Raw genomic sequence first — 25,715 nt, 5'->3', positions numbered from 1 at the left:
TTTCATACATGTATATATTTCGTGTATATATATACACGAAATATATATATATATGTATATATATATACATAAAATGAGTGAGGTGTTTTGTTTGTTTTTCTATCTGTGTCAGCTATGTTTATCTACAACTTAAAACTGTATTTCTAATAAAATTTTATACAGCGTTCTTATCTAATCATAGTATTAAGCCTATTCTCTTTCTCTCACAGCCACGCTGTTCTAACAATCATTTGTGAGTGATTTTCCCTTAGAAATAAAAATTACATATTGTAAGAGTTACAATTACATTGCTGTTTCCTTTGTTTGATTTTAAACCATTATAGATTTTTCATGAACCTGCACAACATAATTTCCTTTCATATTTAATGGTCATACTGTTTTCCATTACACTGATATACCATAGTTTACTTAAACATTCATTGACTGTTAAACATTTAGTTTGTCATAGCTTTTTTCTGCAGTGCAAACCTTCCCACAAACCCTTAATACACCTGTAAATTCAAAGGTAAAGTTCATGAGAACTAAATCAGCATTTGAAATGCAGCTATAGTTTCAGTTCTGCATAGATCAATAATTAACCAAAAATTCCTAGTCTAGCTATGTCACTTATACTGACTTATTTCTTGATTGCTTGCATATATTTCTTGAATTTTTTTATAGCTTTGTAGGATCTTCTTTTTTTTAAATTGAAGTATAGTTGATTTACAATATTGTGTTCTTTTCAGGTGTACAGCATAGAGATTCCATATTTTTGCAGATTATACTCCATATAATGGAGTTATTACGAGATAATGGGTGTAATTCCCTGTGCTAGACAGTATATCCTTGTTACTTGTCTATTTTATGCATAGTAGTTTGTTTCTCCTAATCCCATACCTCTAATTTATCCCTTCCCCCCTCCTTTGGTAACCACAAAATTGTTTTCTATATCTGTGAATCTGTTTTGCATGTACATTCATTTGTATTATTTTTAGATTCCACATATAAATAATATCATACAGTATTTTTCTTTGTCTGATGTACATCAGTAAGTATTAATAATCTCTAAATTCATCCACATTGCTGCAAATGGCAGTATTTCATCCTTTTTATGGCTTAATAATATGTGTGTGTGTGTGTGTGTGTGTGTGTGTGTGTCTGTGTGTATGACTTCTACGTATTCCAGTCATCTGCTGATGGACACTGATGTTCCTTCCATGTCTTAGCAATTGTAAATAATGCTGCACGTATCTTTTTGAATTAGGGTTTTTGGATTTTGTGGGATATATATATATCCAGGAGTGGAATTTCTGGGTCATATGTAGTTCTATTTTTAGTTTTTTGAGAAACCTCCATACTGTTTTCCACAGTGGCTGCATCAATTTACACTCCTACCAACAGTGTATGAGGGTTCCTTTTTCTCCACTTCCTCTCCAGCATTTATTGTTTGTAGACTTTTTACTGATGTCCACTCTGACTGGTGTGAGGTGATACCTCATTGTAGTTTTGATTTGCATTTCTCTGATAATTAGTGATGTTGAGCATTTTTGCAAGTGCCTGTTGACCATCTGCATTTCCTCTTTGGAAAAACGTCTATTCAGTTCTTCTGCTCATTTTTAAATTGGGTTGTCTGTTCTTTTTGATGTTGAGCTGTATGAGCTGTTTTATATACGTTGGATATTACCCCTCATCAGTCATATCATTTGCAAATATTTTCTCTCATTCAGTTGGTTGACTTTTCATTTTGTTGATGCTTTCCTTTGCTGTGCAAAAGCTTTTAAGTTTAATTAGGTCCCATTTGTTTATTTTTGCTTTTGCTTCCCTTGCTTTAAGAGAAGGATTTTTAAAATATTGCTGTGATTTATGTCAAAAAGTGTTCTGCCCACATTCTCCTCTAGGAGTTTTATAGTACTATCTGGTCTTACATTTAGGTCTTTAATCCATTTTGAGTTTTTGTATATGGTGTTAGAGAATATTCTAATTTCATTCTTTTACATGTGGCTGTCCAGTTTTCCCAGCACCACTTATTGAAGAGACTGTCTTTTCTCCATTGTATATTCTTGCCTCCTTTGTTATTGATTAATTGACCATAAGTGTGTGGGTTTATTTGGGGGCTTTCTATTCTGTTCCATTGATCTGTATGTCTGTTTTTGTGCCAGTACCATACTGTTTTGATTACTATAGCTTTGTGGTAAAGTCTGAGGTCATGGAGTCTGATTTCTCCAGCTCTGTTCTTTCTCATGATACTTTTGGCTATTTAGGGTCTTTTGTGTTCCCATTCAAATTTTAAAATTATTTCTTCTAGTTCTGTGAAAAATGCTGTTAGTATTTTGATAGGGATTGCGTTGAATCTGTAGATTGCCTTGGGTAGTATGGTCATTTTAACAATATTAATTTTTCCAATTCAAGAACACAGTATATCTTTCCATCTGTTTGTGTTGATTTTGATTTTTTTCATCAGTGTCTTATAGTTATCTGACTATAGGTCTTTTACTTCCTTAGGTAGGTTTATTCCTAAGTATTTTATTATTTTTGATGTGATGGTAAATGGGATTGTTATTTAATTTCTCTTTCTGAGAGTTCATTGTTAGTGTATAGAAATATAACAGATTTCTCTATATTAATTTTGTATCCTGCAACTTTACCATATTTATCAGAGATATGGTAGTTTTCTGGTGGCTTCACAGGTGAATTCTACCAAACAGAGAATAGTTAACACCTATCCTTCTCAAACTATTCCAAAAATATTGCAGAGAAAGGAACACTTCTGAACGCATTCTATAAGGCCAGCATCACCCTGATACCAAAACCAGACAGATACCACAAAAAGAAAATTATAGGTCAATATCCATGATGAACATAGATGCAAAAATCATCAGCAAAATATTAGCAAATTAAATCCAGCAATACAGTAAAAGGATCATAGACCATGATAAGTGGGATTTATCCCAGGGATGCAAGGATTTTTCAGTATCCACAAATCCCTCAATGTGATACACCATGTAAACAAACTGAAGAATAAAAATCATATGATCACCTCAGTAAATGTAGAAAAATATTTTGATGGGTGAATTGTATGCCATGTGAATTATATCTCAATAAAGCTATCAAGAAAAATGCACTCTTGTCCCATATCCTTGCCAGCATTGGATGATGTAACTGTAATTTTGCAAATCTAAAATGTGGAACTGAAATTACTTCAAATTTCCTGGCTTCTAATTAGTTTAAATACCTTTTCATATGTTATGGCAATTAGCCTTTTCTTTTCTGTTAACTTAACAATTTTTTCATGTCAATTGTACTACCTTTGTGTTTAATGATGATAATAGCACTATGACTGTCGTATACATTACAAATTTTTTCCAGTCTATCAAAATTTTACAATTGTTTTCATGTTCCCTTGTTCTCTATGTTATTATTTTTAAAGTGGATTTTTAAAAAATATTCAAATATGTCCTTTTTATTTGTTTTTGTTTGTTTTCTGATATCAACAAGGTTGCATGATCCTTCAGTTACAAAATATGTTCATAAAATCCATTTAACTTTTGTGTTGCACAATTAGTTTTTATTATGACAAGGAACTGAAAGAAAAGTATTTATCAATAATTAAATTTAATATTATGCATTATTTTCTATTTTACAACATTTAATCTTGATGACATTCATTTTTATATGCTATGAGGTTTCCTCAAGGGAAATATCAATTAGGCTATTACAATTTACTAAATAAATCATTTTTTCCTAATGGATTAAAATATATTTGCCATATATAATATTTCCATAAATGAACCTGTTTCTGGATTCTACATTTTCTTCCATTATTTTTTCATTATTGTGCTGAATATATAAGTTTTTTTTTCTGGTTAGAGTAGCTTTACTGTAATTTTTGAAATTTGATAAAGCACATTTTTCACTACTATTTTTATTATTTTCATTAATAGAATTAATTATAGGGGGCAATTGTGAAATTGATGAAAAAGTACAGATTTTTCATATACACTCTCTCATCTTCTTCTAGTTTCTATTATTATTCATGTCATGCATTTGTGTGATACATCAGTTACAATTGATAAGCCAATATTAATACATTATTAATAACTAAAATTTATATTAGTATTCACTCTTTGTTTTATACATTCTATAGGTCTTTTTTTTTAACATCTTTATTGGAGTATAATTGTTTTACAATGGTGCATTAGTTTCTGATTTATAACAAAGTGAATCAGCTATACATATACATATATCCCCATATCCCCTCCCTCTTGCGTCTCCCTCCCACTCTCCCTATCCCACCCCTCTAGGTGGTTACAAAGCACCAAGCTGATCTCCCTGTGCTATGTGGCTGCTTCCCACTAGCTATCTATTTTACATTTAGTAGTATATATAAGTGCATGCCACTCTCTCACTTCATCCCAGCTTACCCTTCCCACTCCCCGTGTCCTCAAGTCCATTCTCTACATCTGTGTCTTTATTCCTGTCCTGCCCCTAGGTTCTTCAGAACCATATATTTTTTTTTAGATTCCATATATATGTGTTAGCATACAGTATAGTATCCATCAACAGATGAATGGATAAAGAAGATGTGGCACATATATATAATGGAATATTACTCAGCCATAAAAAGAAATGAAACTGAGTTATTTGTAGTGAGGTAGGTGGACCTAGAGTCTGTCATACAGAGTGAAGTAAGTCAGAAAGAGAAAGACAAATACAATTTCATTAAATTTACTGAGGTTTGTTTTCTGACCCAGCAAGTGATCAACCCTGGAGAGTCTTCCATGTGCACTTGAAAAGAATGGGTATTCTGCTGCTTTCCAAATGAATGCTCTATAAATACCAATTAAGTCTATCTGGTCTAATGCATCATTTAAGGCCTGTGTTTCCTTATTGATTTTTCTGTATGGATGATTTGTCCATTGATGTAAGTGGGGTGTTAAAGTCCCCGACTATTACTGTGTTACTGTCAATTTCTCCTTTTATGGCTGTTAACATTTGCCTTATATATTGAGGTGCTCTTATGTTTGGTGCACATATATTTACAATTGTTATATCTTCTTGGATTGATCCCTTGATCATTATGTAGTGTCCTTTATTGTCTCTCGTAATAGTCTTTATTTTAAAGTCTATTTTGTCAGATATGAGAATTGCTACTCCAGCTTTCTCTCTTTTTTTTTTTTTTTTTTTTTTGACAGTACACGGGCCTCTCACTGTTGTGGCCTCTCCCGTTGCAGAGCACAGGCTCTGGATGCACAGGCTCAGCGGCCATGGCTCACGGGCCTAGCGGCTCTGCGGCATGTGGGATCCTCCCGGACCAGGGCACAAACCCATGTCCCCTGCATTGGCAGGCGGACTCTCAACCATTGCGCCACCAGGGAAGCCCTCCAGCTTTCTTTTGATTTCCACTTGCGTGGACTATCTTTTTCCATCCCCTCACTTTCAGTCTGTATGTTTCCCTAGGTCTGACATGGGTCCCTTGTAGACAGCATATATATGGGTCTTGTTTTTGTATCCATTCAGCCACTCTATGTCTTTTGGTTGGAGCATTTAAGCCACTTACATTTAAGGTAATTATCAATATGTATGTTCCTATTACCATTTTCTTAATTGTTTTGCATTTCTTATTGTATTGTTCCTTCTCTTGTGTTTTCCTGCCTAGACAAGTTCCTTTACCATTTGTTGTAAAGCTGGTTTGGTGGTGCTGAATTCTCTTAGTTTTTGCTTGTCTATAAATGTTTTAATTTCTCCATCATATCTGAATGAGATCCTTGCTGGGTAGAGTAATCTTGGTTGTAGGTTTTTCCCTTTCATCACTTTAAATATGTCCTGCCACTCCCTTCTGTCTTGCAGAGTTTCTGCTGAAAGATCAGCTGTTAACCTTATGGGGAGTCCCTTGCATGTTATTTGTTGCTTTTCCCTTGCTGCTTTTAATATTTTTTCTTTGTATTTAATTTTTGATAGTTTGATTAATATGTGTCTTCGCATGTTTCTCCTTGAATTTATCCTGTATGGGACTCTCTGTGCTTTCTGGACTTGATTGACTATTTCCTTTCCCATATGACGGAAGTTTTCAACTATAATCTCTTCAAATATTTTCTCAGTCCCTTTCTTTTACTCTTCTTATTCTGGGTCCCCTATAATTCGAATGTTGGTGTGTTTAATGTTGTCCCAGAGATCTCTGATGCTGTCCTCAATTCTTTTCATTTTTTTTTCTTTATTCTGCTCTGCAGTAGTTATTTCCACTATTTTATCTTCCAGGTCACTTGTCCGTTTTTCTACGTCAGTTATTCTGCTATTGATTCCTTCTAGAGAATTTTTAATTTCATTTATTGTGTTGTTCATCATTGTTTGTTTGCTCTTTAGTTCTTCTAGGTCCTTGTTAAACGTTTCTTGTATTTTCTCCATTCTATCTCCAAGATTTTGGATATCTTTACTATCATTACTGTGAATTCTTTTTCAGGTAGACTGCCTATTTCCTCTTCATTTGTTTGGTCTGGTGGGTTTTTACCTTGCTCTTTCATCTACTGTTTGTTTCTGTGTCTTCTCATTTTGCTTCACTTACTGTGTTTGGGGTCTCCTTTTCACAGGCTGCAGGTTTGTAGTTCCCATTGTTTTTGGTGGCTAAGGTTGGTTCAGTGGGTTTTGTAGGCTTCCTGGTGGAGGGGACTGGTGCCTGTGTTCTGGTGGATGAGGCTGGATCTTGGCTTTCTGGTGGGCAAGACCACGTCCGGTGGTGTGTTTTGGACTATCTTTGACCTTATTATGATTTTAGGCAGCCTCTCTGCTAATGGGGGGGCGGGTTGTGTTCCTGTCTTGCTAGTTGTTTGGCATAGGGTGTCCAGCACTGTAGCTTGCTCGTTGTTGAGTGGAGTTGCGTCTTAGTGTTGAGATGGAGATCTCTGGGAGCGCTTTCACTGTTTGATATAACGTGGAGCTGGGAGGTCTCTGGCGGCCCAATGTCCTGAACTCGGCTCTCCCACCTCCTGAACTTGGCTCTCCCACCTCAGAGGCACAGGCCTGACACCGAGCCAGAGCGCCAAGACCCTGTCCTCCACGTGGCTCAGAATAAAAGGGAGGGAGGGAGGGAGGAAGGGAAAATAAAGTTATTAAAATTTAAAAAATTATTAAAAAGTAATTAAAAAAAAAGGACTGGCAGAACCTTGGGACAAATGGTAAAAGCAAAGCTGTACAGACAAAATCACACAAAGAAACATACACACTCACAAAAAGAGAAAAAGGAAAAAAAAATATATCTTTTGGGAATTCTGAGGTCTTCTGCCAGAGTTCAGTGATGTTCTGTAGGAGTTGTTCCATATGTCGATGTATTTCTGATGTATTTGTGGGGAGGAAGGTGATCTCCACGTCTTACTCCTGCGCCATGTTGAAGGCCTCCCTGTGTTTTACTTTTAAATGTCAGTAATTCAGAAACCTGAATGTGCATAACTCTTGTTTTATTTTATCAGGTGAACATAGACATAACATAAAATTTACTGTTTTAACCTTTTAAAATATGCTATTCAGTAACCTCAAGCACATTCACAATGTTGTACAAACATTAACAGTATCTATTTCCAGAAATTTTTCATCATCCCACACAGCAACTCTGTATCCATTAAATAGCCGCCATATTCTCCTCCCCTCAGTCCCTGGCAATGTGTGTTCTGTTTTCTGTCTCTACAAGTTTGCCTATCCTAGGTACTTCATATAAGTGGAATTATAAAATATTTGTCATTTTGTGTCTGGCTTATTTCACTTTACCATAATGTTTTCAGGGTTTTTCCATGCTGCAACACATGTCAGAGTTTTACTGATTTTTAAGGCTGGATAATATTCCATTGTATGTACGTATATACCACATTTTGTTTATCCATTCATCTGCTGATGGACATTTGTATTGTTTCCATATTTTCACTCTTGTTATTCTGTGAACACTGAGATACAAGTATATGTTAAGTTCCTGCTTTCAATTATTTTGGATATGTATCTAAAAATTGTAATTCTGTATTTAAGTTTTTAAGGAACCGTTAAACTGCTTTCCACAACACCTGCACCATTTTACATTCTCGCTCGCAAAGCACAGGTGTTGCAGTTTCTTCACATACTTACCCAAACTTAGCTTCTGTTTTATTTATTAATTTTTTTGATACCCATCCTAGTGGGTGTGACATGCAATCTCATTGTACTTTTGAATTGCATGTCCCTAATGGCTACAAATGTTGAGCATGTTTTCATGTGCTTATTGGCAATTTATATATCTTCTTTTGAGAAATGTCTGTTTAACTCCTTTGCCCATTTTCGAATTGAGTTTTTTATTATTGAGTTGTAGTTACTTATATATTCTGGATATTAATCCTGTATCAGATATATGCTTGCCGTATATTTTCTCCTATTCTGTAGGTTTTCTTTTCACTTTCTTGATAGTATCCTTTGTTGCACAGTAGTTAATTTTAATGAAGTCCAATTCATCTATTATATGCCTGTTATTTTGGTGTCACAGCAAAATCCAATGTTATCAAGTTTTTGTCCTATATTTTCTTCTAAGATTTTATAATTTTATCTCTTCAGTTTAGGTCTTTGATCAGTTTTGAGTTAATTTTTGTATATGGTGTAAGGTACGGGTTCAATTCATTATTTTATATGTGGATATCCAGTTTTCCCTCCAGTATTTGTTGGAAAAACTTGGCATCTTTATCAAAAATCCATTGACCATATATGTGAGTGTAGATTTGGGGGTTATCTATTCTATTTTATTGCTCTATTTCCATACATATGCAGGTATCACACTGTTTTGACTGCTATACCTTTGTACTGAGTGTTGAAATCAGGAAGTGTGAGACCTTTAACTTTCGTTTTCCTTTGAAAGATTTTTTGGCTATTCAGTGACTATTGTAATTTCATATGAGTTTTATGATGGGCTTTTCTATTTCTTCCCAAAATGCATTGGAAATTTGATAGGGATCGTATTGAATCTGTAAATCACTATCTTAATCTGCTCAGGCAGCCATAACAAAATACCACAGACTGGTGACTTAAACAGCAAAAATTTATTTCTCACAGTTCTGGATGCTGTGAAGTCCAAGATCAAGATTCCAGCAAGGTAGGTTTTTTTGTTTGTTTGTTTTGTTTTGTTTTAATTAGTTTATTTCTTTATTTTGGGCCACGTTGGGTCTTCGTTGCTGCGTGTGGGCTGTCTCTAGTTGAGGTGAGTGGGGGCTACTCTTTGTTGCGGTGTGCAGGCTTCTCATCGTGGTGGCTTCTTTTGTTGCAGAGCATGGGCTCTAGGTGCATGGGCTTCACTAGTTGTGGCATGTGGGCTCAATAATTGTGGCTCATGGGCTCTAGAGCACAGGCTCAGTAGTTGTAGCACACGGGCTTAGTTGCTCTGTGTCATGTGGGATCTTCCCAGACCAGGGCTCGAACCTGTGTCCCCTGCATTGGCAGGCGGATTCTTAACCACTGTGCCACCAGGGAAGCCCACAAGGTAGGTTTTATTCAGAGGGCTTCTCCCTTGCTTTCAGGTGGTTGCCATCTTGCTGTGTGCTCACATAACCTCTTCTCTCAGTTATAGGGGCAAGGGGAGAGAAAGTAAGAGGGGAAAATTAAGGGAGAGAAAAAAGTAAGGGAGAAAGTAAGGGAGCCCTCTTGCATCCCTTCATATAAAGATACTAATCCTATAGTATCAGAATCCCACCATTATGAACTCATTTAATCGTAATTACCTCCTTATAGGCCTTATCTCCAAATACAGTCACATTGGGGGTTTGGGCTTCAACATATGAATTTGGGTGAGGACACTATTCAGCCTATAGTAATCACTTTGAGCAGTGTTGTCATCTTTGAAATATTAAGTCTTCCAATCCAATACAAATGTCTTGCCATTTATTTATGCATTCTTCAACTTTCAACAACGTTTTGTAGCTTTTCAATGCACACGTCTTTTGTCTCCTTGGGTAATTTGAACAAAAAGTGTTTTGTTCTGTTTGGTGCTATTGTAATTTATAAATGAAATTGTTTTCTTAATTTCCTTTTTTAATTGTTCATTGCTAATGTAGAAAAATGCAGCTGATGTTTGAGTGTTGATTTTGTATCCTGCAACTTTGTTGAAATTTTTTATTAGTTCTAATATTTTTGTGTTTGTGGAATCTTTAGGCTTTTATACATATAAGTTCATGTCAGTGTGCACAGAGGTAATTTTAGCTCTTTATTTCCAGATTGGATGCTTTCTATTTCTTTCTCTTGCCTAATTACTCTGATTATAACTTCTAGTACTATGTTAAATGGAAGTGGCAAAAGTGAACAGCCTTGTCTTTTCCCGATCTTAGGGTAAAAGCTTTCGGTCTTTCATCATTGAGTATGTTGTTAGCTACCAGTTTTATATACATGGCCTTTAGTAGATTAAGTTTCCTTCTATTCTTAGTTTACTGAGTGTTTTTACCATGAAAGTGTGTTGAATTTTGTCTAATGGTATTTTTTATAAATTAAGATAATCCTGGGTTTTTTCTCATTCTACTAATATGATATATTACATTGATTGATTTTCATATGTTGAATCGTTTTTGCATTTGGAAATAAATCTCACATCATCATTGTGTATAATCCTTTTAATGCACTGCTGACCTCGGTTTGCTAATATTTTGTTGAAGATCTTTGTATCAATAGTCATTAGGGATATTGGACTGTAGTTTTCTTATAATATCTTTTTCTAGCTTTGGTATCAGGATATTGCTGGCCTCATAAAATGAGTCTGGGAGTTTTCCCTCCTCTTTAATTTTTTTGGAAGAGTTTGAGTAGAATTTCGTTAATTCTCTTTTAATATTTGGTAGAATTCACCAGTGAAGCATCTAGTCCTGAGCTTATCTCTTGTGGGAGGTTTTGATTATTAATTTCATTTTCTTACTAGTTATAGGTCTATTCAGATTCTCTGTTTGATCATGAATAAGTTTTAAGTTTTTGTATGTCAAAAATTGAATAAAAGTTTTAATTTACCCATTTCTATCAGGTTATCCACTTTTTGGCATAGTTTTGTTCATAGTAGTCTCTCATATTTTTTTTCTGTAAAATCAGTAGTAATATCCCTTCTTTCATTTTTTATTTTAGTAATTTGAATCTTTTTTCTCTTTGTTTATATAGATGAAGGTTTGCCAATTTTGTTGATCTTTTTGAAGAACCAACTTTTGGTTTTGATTTTCTCTATTGTTTTTTCTATTCTCATTTTTATTTATCTCTGCTCTAATGTTTATTAATTTTTTCTTCTACTATCTTTGGGTTTAGTTTGTTCTTCTAGTTCATGAAAGTGTTAAGTTATTGATTTGAGAGTTTATAGCTATAAATATAACCCTTAGCCGTGTTTTCATTGCATCCCTTAAGTTTTATTATGTTAAGTTTTGTTTTCATTTGTCTCAAGGTATTTTATAGTTACCTTGTGATTTGTTCTTTGATCTGATATGGGAAAAGATATCATCCCTCTTTTCAAAGAGGTGTATAATTTCTTTGGAGGAGATATATTTATAAACAGAGATGATTGTAACACAACTCGCTAAACGTATTGACAGAGTCAAGCAGGGGCTTTATGACAGCACAGAAGAGAAGTCTTGAAGACAGATCATCTACATAAAATAACACATGATTTTAATTGCTCAGGACGATAAGAATGAACCAGACAGTTTTCTTTCTATCCTGGGATAAAATGGACCTACTGATGAGATCTTCATTTATGTAATGCATAAACTTTCTCTAATATTCTCTTTGTCACAAGCCCAAATATTTTCTTCATTAAAGACAGACATAAATTATAACTTTAAGAAATTTACGTTATTTATTTCAGACCTTTGGTTATATTCTAAAACATAAATCAATCATGTTAGATGACATATAATGATAATCACATACACATTTCTCAAAACTCTACAGATGAGGAAGGTAAATGAAAGTACAGGTGAATCTTGAATTATTATGGCTCCACTAGTAACCCTCAAGTTTATAATTTTATTTTCATTATTAGTTTTTAAAACTTCTTGATGATTAACAAAAAATGTATATTTTTACCACCTAAGACTACTTTGATGTCTAAGTGATATTGAGGTAGATATTGATCCTGCCTCTTTCAAACAGTTGACATTCAAATAGTTTCAGAAACATTCATGCTGAAGAAATTGGCAATTGGCAATTAAAATGTCTTAAAAGTAAAAGAATAATTAATAATAATTTCCATTAATATATGTGTATATATATATACACATATATATTCATTTTTATGGAGAAATATGATAGAACAATCAAAATATTTTAAAGAAGAAATATACTATAATAGTATAAAATATTATGAAGGGTTTAGAATGAAAATATGAGCTGAAAAAATTAAAATTTCTAATTTTTATTGAAGATCTTGTTTAGTATTAAGTGATAATTTTGTGGTATTCAGTTGCTTCGGTCTTGTGTTTATGTTCTTCAAAGTAACCTTGTTTTCAATTTTACATTACTTTGATAGTAATCATGTGTAATAGGTGTTTTTAACCTTATTTTGCTATTAATGGGTGAAACATTGAACACCATAGTGCTTTACCCAAGTTCACAACACAAGTTAGCATCAGAATCAGGAGTGGAAACCCTATATCTCTGTTTCATTTTAAGGTAGGATACTATAGGCTGCAGTAACAAACAATGATCAATCCCAGTGGCCTTAAAACTTAAAAGGTTCTTCCATCAGGAGACAGTTGAGGGCTCTGTTTCACATCACCATCATGCACATTGTGGAATCTAGTAGGATGAATCAGCAACCATGTGGAATAGTGTTGTTCACTGTAATATAAGAAAAAGAGAATATGGCAAAGCAAGCAATGACTTTAAATTTTTGCTCAGTACTGGTACACAATTTTTCTACTCACATTTTATTAGCCAAGGTAAATCTTATGGTCCTTCCATGGGAAAAAATTATATGGAATTATTCTATAACTACCAGTATCTTGATGTTTAATTCAGTGATTGTTTCATTAACTGATATGCTTCCTTCAGCCAGTCCCCAAGACTGATAGCTCTTAATATGTGGTCTGACTCCCTTCAGGAGGTTCATGAGGTCTTCTTTTCTCCAACTACATATCTGTGAGAGGCCAAATTACCTTTATATAACTCAACCAAATCAGCATATCATGAAAGACTAAATGCAGATACAGATAAGAGGATCCAATTGTCTTCTATTAAACAACACATTAAGAATATTTATAAAAATGTAAAAATAATAATTCCACACTATACCATTTTCTATAAATATAACTATTTTTCATAAAATGTTTTTATGCCTACATATAATAAATTCATTAAATAAGTAAACATTTAATGTGATTTGTTTAATGTGTATTAAAAATATCACTAATATGACTCATATAAGCAAGAGGGTTTTGCATCCCCCATAATTTTAGTAAGTACTGGAACAAAAATGTTTAAGAACTGCTAACTTAAACAATTTTAAAAGACATAGAAATTTTAGCATTTGGATTACATTGGCAGGCTAATAATAATGGCAGTTTTATTAAGGAACAACACCAGAATTTAGTTCTTTTGTTTGTGTGCTAATGATTTACTATTTTACTTTACCCAAGAAAGTCATTTGAATTTTATCTGTGATTAAGTTTGATGCTCCGTTTGGAGCCAGAGGGAATTCTCCTCAAATTATAGCTCAACCACTTGCTAGCTGAGAGAACTTGAACAAATTAACTTCTCTAAACTTCAATTTCTTATTTACAAATGGGGATAATATATGACTAGTATGGTTACTATGAGGATGCGTATATGTAAAATTGTGACATATTTTCTGTAAGGTAAAACATGATCAATAAAATTTTATTAATAATAGAGATAATAATAGGAAAACTAACCAAAGAAGTTTCTGGACAGAATATTCTTCCATTGAGTAAGAAGATGAGATATTGGTAGTAAGAGAGTTTTTCAGTAGTTTTTGTATCATATATGTAAGTTGCCACCAACTCTGAATAAAGATAGAGCTATCTTGGCTGTCTACCCTGCACATTTGACAAGTATGCAACATGACACTCACTTCTCGTAAAAGTCTATTTGCCTAGTAACTGCCACATTTTATAATGCAATGCCCTCCAAGAATATTATCATAAACTTCATTTTTGGTTCTCCTCTCCATCCAGGCACATAAGAGGAATTGTGCCCACCATCCTCCCCTTTAAATTTAGGCATGAGCATGCATCTTGCTTGGTTCAATAAACATGAGCAGAGTTGATGTACATCACTTTTTTCTGGAAGAATTTGAAATCTAGTGCTCTACTCCCTGGTTACCTTTTTTAAAAATACCTCTCCAGCCAAGGAGGCTATAGTGCAACTACAAGGTGTTAAAGGCTCTCAACATCCTAAATTAATGAATCCCTAGATAGAGTACAGGTGGCTGAGAGAGGTGCCTGGATCTATAGCTGATTTTTGTAAGTGAGAAATAAGCCTTCATTGCGTTAACCCACTGAGATGTAGAGGTTGTTGAAGTAGCATAACCGTGTCTATGTTATTGACTCTCAAACTAATTCCAGTAGTGGCACAAACTCAGGGGTACTTACCACTATAAGGGTCCAATATCAATTAATGTACCTCTGAGCTATAAATAATATACTCCTCTGCTTCTCACCCCAGATGGCTAATCTATTCAGTATGATATTGACAGTACAAACTTTTTCCATTGGAAATATCCTCTGAATTTAGTGAAGCTTTTCAAAACTTTCATTTTTCAATTGCTCTTTATCTTTTCTAAAAGGCAGTATTTTAAGTAAAGTAGGCTAAATTAGCCCTTCTTACTTTTCTTCTCCATTCTCACCAGAGCAATAAAATGCACAGTTAAAATTCATTCTCATGCATGTGTAAGGCTTAGAAAGATTAGTGGATAATAGAGTCCAAATAAGGAGCTTTTGAACATTAATCCACCAAGAGTTTAAGTTAGAAAATGTATCATCTTTTGAGCTATTGGGCATAATATTTAGATAGATAGGTTTGGATGGATTGTATAATAGTTGGAAAGCCATGTGGGCTGAGGTAGATTAAGAACTAATTTTCTTCCACCATCTGGTGTATTCACTTTTATTGTTGAAAACAGTCTATGCTATTGTACTGTTCAGTGCAGTCCTTTAAAATTTCTCTCCATGCATGTGAATAAATGTCTAATTTACCTGGTGTGTGATTATGATAACAGTGGTGATTTTGATCTTTATCCATTGTGAAAATGTGGTCAGCAAAGACATCATGTATGATTTGACTGGCAAGAAATATACAAGGGTTTTTTTGGTTTTTTTGGAGGGGTTTTTTGCATTATGAAAAAGAAGGAGTGTATATATCCAGAGAACCTAGCACCAAGGATGCCTTTGTTGTTGACATGTGGAAGACTCTGGGCCGGGAGATTCAAAATAGCTATGTCAGAAAGGAGAGAAAAAAAGAGGGACATAGACTGGGAAATGGGAATGAGTTTAGGGAGACAAGCAGAAAGATAGAAAGAAGTTCTGATGCTGTGATCCATTAGAAAAGTCTTAATACCATATTGGTGAATGCTGCACATTAGTATTTTTTTCCAGCCTTATTGAGATATAAATGACATTAAACATTCTGTAAGTTTAAGGTGTATAATGTAGTAATTTTATACATGTATAATGTTGCAAAACTGTTACCTCGAAAAGGTTAGTTAACACCTACCTCACCTCACATTCTTACAATTATTTTTGTGGTGAGAACTTTCATAATCTACTCTTAGCAATTTTCAAATATACAATACAGTATTGTTAACTATAGTCACATTACATACCTAGAACTTATTCATCTTATGACTGGGAAGTTTCTACCCATTGACAAAATTTACCCATTTCTCCCACTACCCAACCCCCTCCCTGGACAACCAACAATCTGTCCCCTGTTTCTATGAGTTCAACCTTTTAGATTCTACATATAAGTGAGATAATACAGTATTTGTCATTCTCTTTCTGACTCGTTTCACTTAGCATAATGCCCTCAATGTTCATGCATGTTGTTGCAGATGGCTTGCAGTTGATTTTGTTCTTTTTTATGTATGAATATTTCATTATTAATAATGAATATCCATCAGTCTACATTTTCTTTATCCATTATATGTTAATGGACACTTAGGTTATTTTCATGTCTTGGCTATTGTAAATAACGCTGCAGTGAATATGAGGGTGCATATATCTCTTCAGGATAGTGATTTCATTTCCTTCAGATATATATACCCAGATGTGGAATTGCTGGATCATATGGCAGTTCTACTTGTAATTATTTGAGGAACCTCCATACTGTTTTCCAGAGTGGCTTTATCAATTTGCATTTCCATCAGCAGTGTACAAGGAGTCCCTTTTCTCCATATCCTAGCCAGCACTTGTTATGTCTTATCTTTTTGATAATAGCCATTCTAACAGATATAAGGTGATCTTATCATGGTTTTTATTTGCATTTCCCTGATGATTAGTGATATTGAGTATATTTTCATGTACCTGTTCGCCATTTAAATATATTCTTTGGGAAAATATCTATTCAAGTGTTTGGCCCATTTTTTTTTCTTTTTTTTGGCGGTACGCGGGCCTCTCACTGTTGTGGCCTCTCCCGTTGCGGAGCACAGGCTCCGGACGCGCAGGCTCAGCGGCCATGGCTCACGGGCCCAGCCGCTCCGCGGCATGTGGGATCTTCCCGGACCGGGGCACGAGCCCATGTCCCCTGCATCGGCAGGCAGACTCTTAACCACTGCGCCACCAGGGAAGCCCATGGCCCATTTTTAAACTGGATTATTTGTGGGGTTTTTTTGTTATTGAGTTGTATGAGTTCCTCATATATTTTGGATATTAACCTCTTATCAGATACGTAGTTTGCAAATATTTTCTCCCATTCCATAGATTGCCTTTTGATTTTGTTGACTGTTTCTTTTGCTATGTAGAAGCTTTTTAGCTTGATGTAGTCCCGCTTGTTTATTTTTGCTCTTTGTGCTCGTGCTTTGGGTGTCACATCTAGAAAATTATGGCCAGGACCCACATCAAGGAGTATTTTCCCTATGTTTTCTTCGAGGATTTTTATGGTTCAAGTCTTATGTTTAAGTTATTACTCCATTTCAAGTTGATATTTGTGAGTGATGCAACATAGGGGTCTAGTTCATTTTTCTGCATGTGAATATCCAGTTTCCTCAGCACAATTTATTAAGGAGACTAACACTTCTCCACTGAGAAGTTCATGCCCTTGTCAAATATTAGTTGACCATATATACATACATATACGTATTTCTGAGCTCTCAATATCATTTCATTACAGCTGATACAAAAGAGATGCAAAGGATTATAAGAGACTAATATGAATAATACACCAATAACTTGGACAACCTAGAAAAATTGAATAAATTCCTAGAAATGTATAAGCGACCAGGGCTGAATAATGAAGAAATAGATAATCTGAATAGACCAATATTGAGTAAGGAGATTGAATCACTACTAAAAATCTCCCAACGAGGAAAATTCTAGGACTACATGGTTTCACTGGTGAATTCCACCAAACATTTATAAAAGAATTAACTACAATTATTCCCAAACACTTGGAAAATTTCGAGGAGAGAATACTCCCAGATTTATTTTACGAAGCCAGTATTACCCTGATAACAAATCCATACAAGGATACTATAAGAAAAGGAAACAATAGACCAATATTCCTGATGAATATAGATGCAAACGTTCTTAAAAAATATTAGCAAACCAAATTCAAGAAATCATTAAAAGGATTATACACCATGGCCAAGTGATATTTATCCCATGGATAATTTAACATCTGCATTGAGCAAGTCTATCAGCGCCATTGTTCCAACATCATTTGTTCACTTTGTGTCTCTGTGTCACATTTTGGGAATTTTCACAATATTTCAAATGTTTCCATTATTATTTGTTATGTAATCTGTAATCAGTGATCTTTAATGTTACTATTGTAATTGTTTTGGGGCGCCGCAAAACACACCCATATAAGACCGGGAACCTAATTGATAAATATTGTGTGTGTTCTGACTGCCCCACCAACTGGCCATTTCCCCGTCTCTGTCCCTTTCCTCTTTATTCCTTGAGACACAATAATATTACAGTTAAGCCAATTAATAACACCACAATGGCTTCTAAGTAACCAAGTGAAAGGAAAAGTCACACATCTCTCACTTTAAATCAAAAGCTAGAAATGATTAAGCTTAGTGAGGAAGGCATGTTGAAAACTGAGATAGGCTGAAAGCTAGGCATACTAAGGGTCTTCATCGTTGTATATACGGTTGCCTAATGGACATCTCCCCATGGATGTCTGATACGTATCTCCAACTTAACATCTACCTAATTGAACTCTAGGATGCTGGTCTCTTTTTTGTTGTTGTTGTTGTCATTGTTACTCAATTGCTCTAGCTTATTTCTGTCTCAAGGACTTACTAGTGCTGTTCCTCCTGCTTGTAGCACCATTTCTTCAGATCTTTTCATGTATGCCTCTCCTTGTAATTCCTATCTAAGATCAAAGGTTGAATCATTCAGATATGTGCTTACTCAGTCACTCAAACTCAAATGATCCTCCTTCAGAACAATGGTTACCTTCTATTGCACTGCTCTGTTTATTGACAGCATAAAAGTTATCAGTGCTATATACTATCCTATTCGTTTCTTTGTATTATGATCTCTGCCTACTAGGATGTAAGATCCTTTAGGGTGAGTGTTATACCTTTCTAGTACCTTTATGTATCCAAAACATCTATAACATTGTCTGGCACATAATAGGTCCATATAATTATTTTTTCAACTGACTTACTGTTTTTTTAGAGAAGACAAATAATACCTCAATGTTTACATAAGTATCAGGGCAAATAAAATATTTTAAAGAAACAAGGTCATTTGACAAATGTGGGCAACTTCTAGACAACATTATGCAGAGATAATTCTATTGTAGATTGATTTGGGTGTCACTTAAATGTTTGGTGAATTTATAAAATATATATACTTTATTGGCAAAGATTCTTAAAGAGAGCTCTTTTCAGGTAGACAATTTTTATAACCCAATCTTTTTATTTTCATCAAGGTCATGGTGACTCTTCACACTTTATTTTAAAACTGTATCATTAAAGTTATGATCACCATGCCTACAACAAGGAAAATAATATTTCTTCTCTCATTTTATTTGCCCCCTACTCTAAGTAGAACAATTATCAGGAGTACATGTATAAACATTTGTGAAACTAGGGATAGATTAAAAATTCAAGTTTATTTTTTAAGCTGGTTAAATGATCCTACCAATTTCTGATATTTGTCTAGGGTTGTAATCAAGACTTATGCACAAATATTTGTAATGTAAAATGTGTGATGGTAAAAACTTATAACCAGTCTCTAAACCATTTTCACATATAAAGCTCTTACCTCCTATATCCACTCTCTTCACATACTGAAATTATAGTCATAGCAATCCATCCTCCATCTTTACAACCCAGCTGAACTTACTTCATGAATAAACTTAGTATGTCATATTCTGTATTTCTCTTCCCTGGAACCGCAGTGTTGGGTTAGATATTTCCTTTATATACTCACTTGTCATTCTGTATATGCCTTTATGAAAGCATTTATCAGATTCATTGAAATGATCTGTTTTTACTTCAATAGTATTATCACTTAACACCAATGTCCTAAACCTAATAGGTACTCAACTAACCTCACTATATTGAAATAACTTTTGAATTTTTGTGATGTGGTAAGATACATTACTGCTGTTCAGAACATATTCTCTCATCCTTACAATCAGTGGGCTATGTGGAAAATCAAATTCATGACCGTTGTTGGTGGCTGCAACCTCTTATCAAATGAGCTAATTTTCCTCTGATATAATAGTATCTATTCTTAAAGTATATCACATATATACAATCACAGATTAATCACTATAGTATTACAGCAGGATGGCTGTTCATAGTCATATCCCCGCTATTCCTTTGTTTATTTATCTCCTCACTATGCCACCAACATCAGAACATCTATATTCCTTACTTTGTACTTTCCTGCCCTCACTTACAGTAATTGCAGTAGTTAGGATGATAGATGAAGTATTACAGATATTTGTAAGTTCCATGGAACCATTTTAGAGATGATATAATAGAGTATGCTGTTTACATTATTCAGGCTATCGAGTTGTGATCTCAGAGGTCACATTTCACCTTAGAGTGAATTGCTTACTCCAGTCTGTCTTCTTCAAGGACTCTGGTTTTCAAACTGTGTTCTTTAGAAGAACTTTAGGGGATTTGACAAAGTTTAACTTTAAACTTTTAAAAATATGTGTTTATTGAAAATCCTTCACAAAAATTCACATACTCAAATGTATAAGCATTGGCTTATTTTTGTGCAGATTTAAGAACACAAAAACTTTCCCTGATATCTCTGTATAGACTTTAAGTTCTTGTCAATAGGCACTTAAAATTACGCATGAATTTTTATCATTCAAAAATTTTCATGTCCACCCATGCAAAATTGTACAAGCAACTACATTTGTGCAGCACATATACTGTGCTCAATAAAAATTGTCCTCAAACACTAAAACTAATTAAAATACTTTATTACTGTCAACTGTCATCATGCAATTGACTTTATTCTATGACATGAATGTGTGCTAAATAGGTGCACCTGAGACGAACCTGAAAAATAAGTGTTTTGTTGCTAAGTTGAAAAACTCCTTTTCAAACGACTATGATAAGCATCTAGTAAAGGTATCCCATAGAGTGTTTAGCCTACAGTTGGTGTTTGATAGTTTTCTACCACACTTGGGTATTTTATGGAAGAGGGGCAGCAAACAGAGCATGATACTCTATTCTTTATTCACATCTGCCTCGGTTACATTTGAGATATTCCAAATCTGTCTTTGAATAAAGTTATACCAACACTTCTGTAACCATTGTTAAAAATGAGCTTGTAAACTTCTCTTGATCGTATATTAATGTCTAAAGACACATAGAGCAATAAAAGAAACTTAATTTCCATAGCAGTACTTGTGTTTACTTTGACACATCAGATAAATATGTATTTTGCCTCCTTTGATGCAGAGACTGCTAGTGATGCTAGTGAAGCTTTTGATACTGTGCTTTGTATGATAACGGTATAAAAACAGATACAGTGGTATTGTTGTCTCCCACTACTGTAGACTTTAACAGTAAATTTTCAGAACTGTTAAGTTTTTGTGTAAATGTATAATTAGGAAATATATAAATATTGTGTTTAATGTCAAAAATGTAAAAAAAGTAAATGCATAATATGTACACATAATGTTATGATTGTATATTTTATATTTCCAGTATTTTTGCTTAGAACTAGGCAAAAATAGTATTACATAAGCAATGACATTTATTTAGGTTTAGAAAATGAGTACAAATGAGCTTTTCTTCTGATTAATGATTTTTCACTCTATTTAAAGAAAAAATTGGAAATGTGAATGATTTTCTTCCCATTTTCATAGTCAGCAGAACAGTTTACCTGGGCACCTATGGTTCAATCAAAAATCTACCAGTTACTTCTCTTAGCCATTCTTATCAGGATTTTCATTATCCATTAACATGGTTATACATTATCATATGACACTGATGTGAATCTGGGGATGGAAAGGAAACTAGTGATCCTCTTCTTTACAAGGAGATGTAAAGATAACTCTGATAGTTATAGCATAATTCCTCTGAGAGGTCAATGATAATTTTGCCCATATCATTTGTTCTTGATGTGACATTCTTTAGCATCTATATTAAGTAGAAAAATATAGACACAATTTTTAAATTAAAAGGAATAAAAACTTTAATTTGCCAAATAAATGAATTTAAATATTTACTGCACTCTTTAAAACTAATCATGATGACTTTTTTTGAAGCATGATCTGTATACAGTGAATAGTGTTTAAAGAAAGTTTACAAGCCTTAAATTTGGTAGGTTGTGGCTTCACAGATCTCTTTCTTTCTCCCCCTTTAAAAAAAAATTCTAAGAAACCTAATCTGTGGTCATTCAATTAATCAGACTTAACAGTGCAAATATGCTGGCATCCATCTGCTGAAAGCTCTCATCAAGTGACATCATCTTGTAACTGGATTTCAGACTTATTTGGCATGCCTGCAACATAGCCCACCTTCTGTTTCAGGCTGTAAAATAGATGCTTAATTTTTTTCCTTCCTCTTTATGATAACAATTTATATTACTAATGTACCAGACATTTTTCATGTATTCAAATTCTTTGATCATGCAGTGTTTGCTGGGATTAAAGCTTTCTCAGAAGACACAGGGGTTTCTGTATTGATTTTCCACTTTTGTGACAATAATAGAATAAAAATGTATGTTTTCCTCAACTCTCAGCCTTTGTGATTTGGGCTAGGGTTAGTAAATTGTGAAGAAATAACTAGGACGATAAGGGAGAGATTAAAAATATTTGTTTCCAGATTCCTTTGATGCCATCTGTGGGCTAAGAGTCTATCACCAGTAAAGGGTGAATTTATTTCCTGCCTTTAGGTGGAAAATGAGGAGCTTTTTCTGCACTTACTGCTTCTTAATTGCCTTCAGCCAAAATAATTTTTATGACAAAAAGGCATATTTTGTGGTGACGTATTCTGGTTCCTTTTTTAAAGGCATTCTACTTGATTAAATGTCATATTAATCTTAAATATTTAATGTCACTTACATATATTGTTCAACCACTACAAGTAATTTCCACTTACCCACCAAGATTTTACCTCCTGCTCCCTATCTTGAAACTATCAAAAAAGACACATAGCATGGTTGACAAATAAAATAGTTCTACTGGTGATATAACTGTGCCAAGGAAAATGTAAGCAATGTTTTGTTTGGGGGCAGTAAAATAAAATATACTAAGAAGCTAGTATATCCAAGAAAATATAAGTCCACTGTTTGGGACACATTTATTGGTAACTGAAAACAAAAATAAAGCAAATTTAATCACCTATTATTTTGCATCTATTTTCTCTATCAAGGAGGATCAACTTAACTATGGTGAAGATGGAATATACATTGAGTAAAAAATTAGAGTAGGAGACTATTTATATAAGAGACTCTAAGTGAGAAATTGTGTGTTCCAAATGAATTCGTCTCCTTGTTAACAGATATTATATGCCAGGATATTGATATTCCAGAAATCAGAGAGAAACACTGTTGACAATATTTGAAGAGTCAATAGAGAAGGTGAGTGATTCTATAAAAAATCAGATCAGAAAAAGAACTTGAATTTTTAAATTAAAAATGAGGTCATTCCTACAATTACAAATTTCTACGAATATAATAGCAAAGCTCTCATTTAACTCCAACCAAAAAACACTAACTAACTAACACTAACTAGATAGGAAATTCATTCAGGCTACCAGAGATGACATTCCAGCTTTTTTCAGGTAAAAGATTCAGAAAAGTTAAGTACCTTTCCCTACATTACAGAGCTTATAAATGGCAGACAGGATTCAGCACATGCCTGTCTGATTCCAGAGCTTTGACAATTAACTACTGCTATATACAGTTTGTGATAAATATCCAGCCAAAATTCTAGACTGGATTATTGAACGTATAATTATGTATGAGAATAGTAGTCATTAGAACCACTAATAATAACACAATAACATCACACTGACAGATGAAGAAATACTTAAATTTTTCCAAACTGTAATGATGAATATATCGATTTAAGCCTTGAATAAAGGAAGTAGTTAGTGAGACAAATGGATGCTTTATTCTGTTCTATATTTTATTGATGATGCAAATCCAGTTATAGAGCATGCTAATCAAATTGGCAGATGGCACAAATCTAGGCCAGTTATATTAATAGAATATCAATGTTTGAAACAGGGATTTTAAATACTGAAGGAATTGAGAACACGCCACCCGAAAATATGCCACTCTGGCATATTGACATATTTTAAGTTAAAGGCACTTGAAAATCAGCAAATACAAGAAAAATACTCTGACCTTGCCTCTTTTTCTTGAAAGTAGGAGGTAACATTCCATTAAAAAAAGATGTTCTCCCTATACCAGAAGGAAAGTAACAGTATTATCATCAAGAATGAGGAGTTGAACCTGGGAGAGTTCTTTACAGATCTTATTAAAATAATTCTTATCTTCCTTTAGCCTTCACACATGGTTTAGTCACTTTTGCACAATTGCCTTTCTTTGTTCAACCTAATATAAAAGCAAGCAGATTTCAGTATTTCTTTGGGTCTTCATCCTTTATGAAGGCTCCCATATCATATAGAATTTGTATTAAATAAACTTGTATGCTTTTCTCCTATTGATCTGTCTTACGTCAATTTAATTCTCAGACCCAACCAAAAAGAACCCTAAGAAAGTAAAGGTAGAAGTTTGCCTCCCCTTCAATACTATTCAGTTCAGCTTGATATATCTCTACATTGTTATTCAACCAATGTGTACTTGAGTACCCTAATTACAAGAAACTCAACATATCCTGAGGTTTCCTCTTTCAACCATGGTTGTTAGTATATTCTTTCAGTAAAGAAAGTACGCCTTAGTTTCTTATAACTGTTTAACCAACTATTCCTTATTCAATGTAGTGGAACCAGAGAAAAATTGTATATATTTTAGAGACACAGAGGAAATATCTGAAAAGTGATTGAATGGTTGAAAATGGTTGAAAATATCAGCTAAATTAAGGAAGCATTTTCACCTTTTTTTAAACCAACTGTTTGAATTCCTTCTCACCAATGCTGTGAATAACTAAAATATGGTACAGAAAATAGTAACAAGTATACAGAATAATTAGATTAACATTATAAGAGAACAATCCTGGATTATCTGATGGAAAATATTCACAACTCTCAGTAGTACCAAAGAAATAACTATTATTAGATTTCTGTTCAGTTAATAAAGGCTATCAATGTTAGATATAATTTTCAAAATAAAACTTTGAATGGTGAAATTAATTCTAGTTATAATTTAGATTCACGTTTATTAAGGAATAATTTGCATATAATAAAATTCACTGATTATAAGTGTACAATGCAGTGTGTAACCACTAACCATTGCCACAATCATGATGCAGAACTTTTCCATCACCCCTCCTGACTAGTTCCCCAACCAGAACTTCTAGAAAAAAGACAACAGGTGGATGTGACCATCAAACACTAAAATTAAAAAAAGGCAAATAGAACTCCTATAAGTAAATATATGTATATATAAAAATGATATGAAAATATATATCTATAAATCAATATCTATCTCACAACAAAATATAATGAATGGATTAAATAATAGAGTAGACAAAGCAGAAGAAAAATTAATAGACTGAAAGATTTGAAGTTACTTTATAAAAAATAGAACAGAGAAATTATACCTGGAAAATATGAGATGTTAGGTATAGTACTGAGTGACTTCTGAGAAGTAAGACACAGATTCCTTCCTCAATCTCAGTATTTTTAGTCTGATCCTAATATCGTGGAGAAAGTGAAAACTTCCTCAGAGTCTAGGAGTAGGACAGCAAATTTGGTAGAGGATTTGGTTTTAGCATTGCAGTATCTGAGGAAATTGGCTTTAATTATAGCATTGATTCTATGGGAGAAACGTATTCCAAGTTACAGATAGCTGAAATGCATTGAAATTTTGGAACATAAGATCTTATTTTAAGTCATGACACATACTTGCTGTATCTGTACATTCATTTATTATTTCTGTTAGTATTCTTTTGTTTCCTAATCACACTTTCACCCACAGTATTGT

The 25,715-nt window shown here is 33.7% G+C and overlaps 1 long non-coding RNA gene across 2 annotated transcripts in view; it reads left to right on the top strand.

Annotated features, from left to right (window-relative positions):
• The window catches only part of LOC307180924, a 934,155-nt gene that overhangs the window by 880,732 nt on the left and 27,708 nt on the right, over nucleotides 1–25,715 (top strand). For both annotated transcript variants that reach the window (XR_013825801.1, XR_013825802.1), the window contains one exon: nucleotides 9,034–9,073. This is a non-coding gene — a long non-coding RNA (uncharacterized lncRNA). The remainder of the gene's footprint in view (nucleotides 1–9,033; nucleotides 9,074–25,715) is intronic.

The sequence above is a fragment of the Stenella coeruleoalba genome (assembly GCF_951394435.1).
Source record: "Stenella coeruleoalba genome assembly, chromosome: X".
Classification (NCBI taxonomy): Eukaryota; Metazoa; Chordata; class Mammalia; order Artiodactyla; family Delphinidae; genus Stenella; species Stenella coeruleoalba.
Note: the sequence above shows the minus strand (reverse complement) of the source record. Positions and strands in the feature narration are given on the sequence as shown.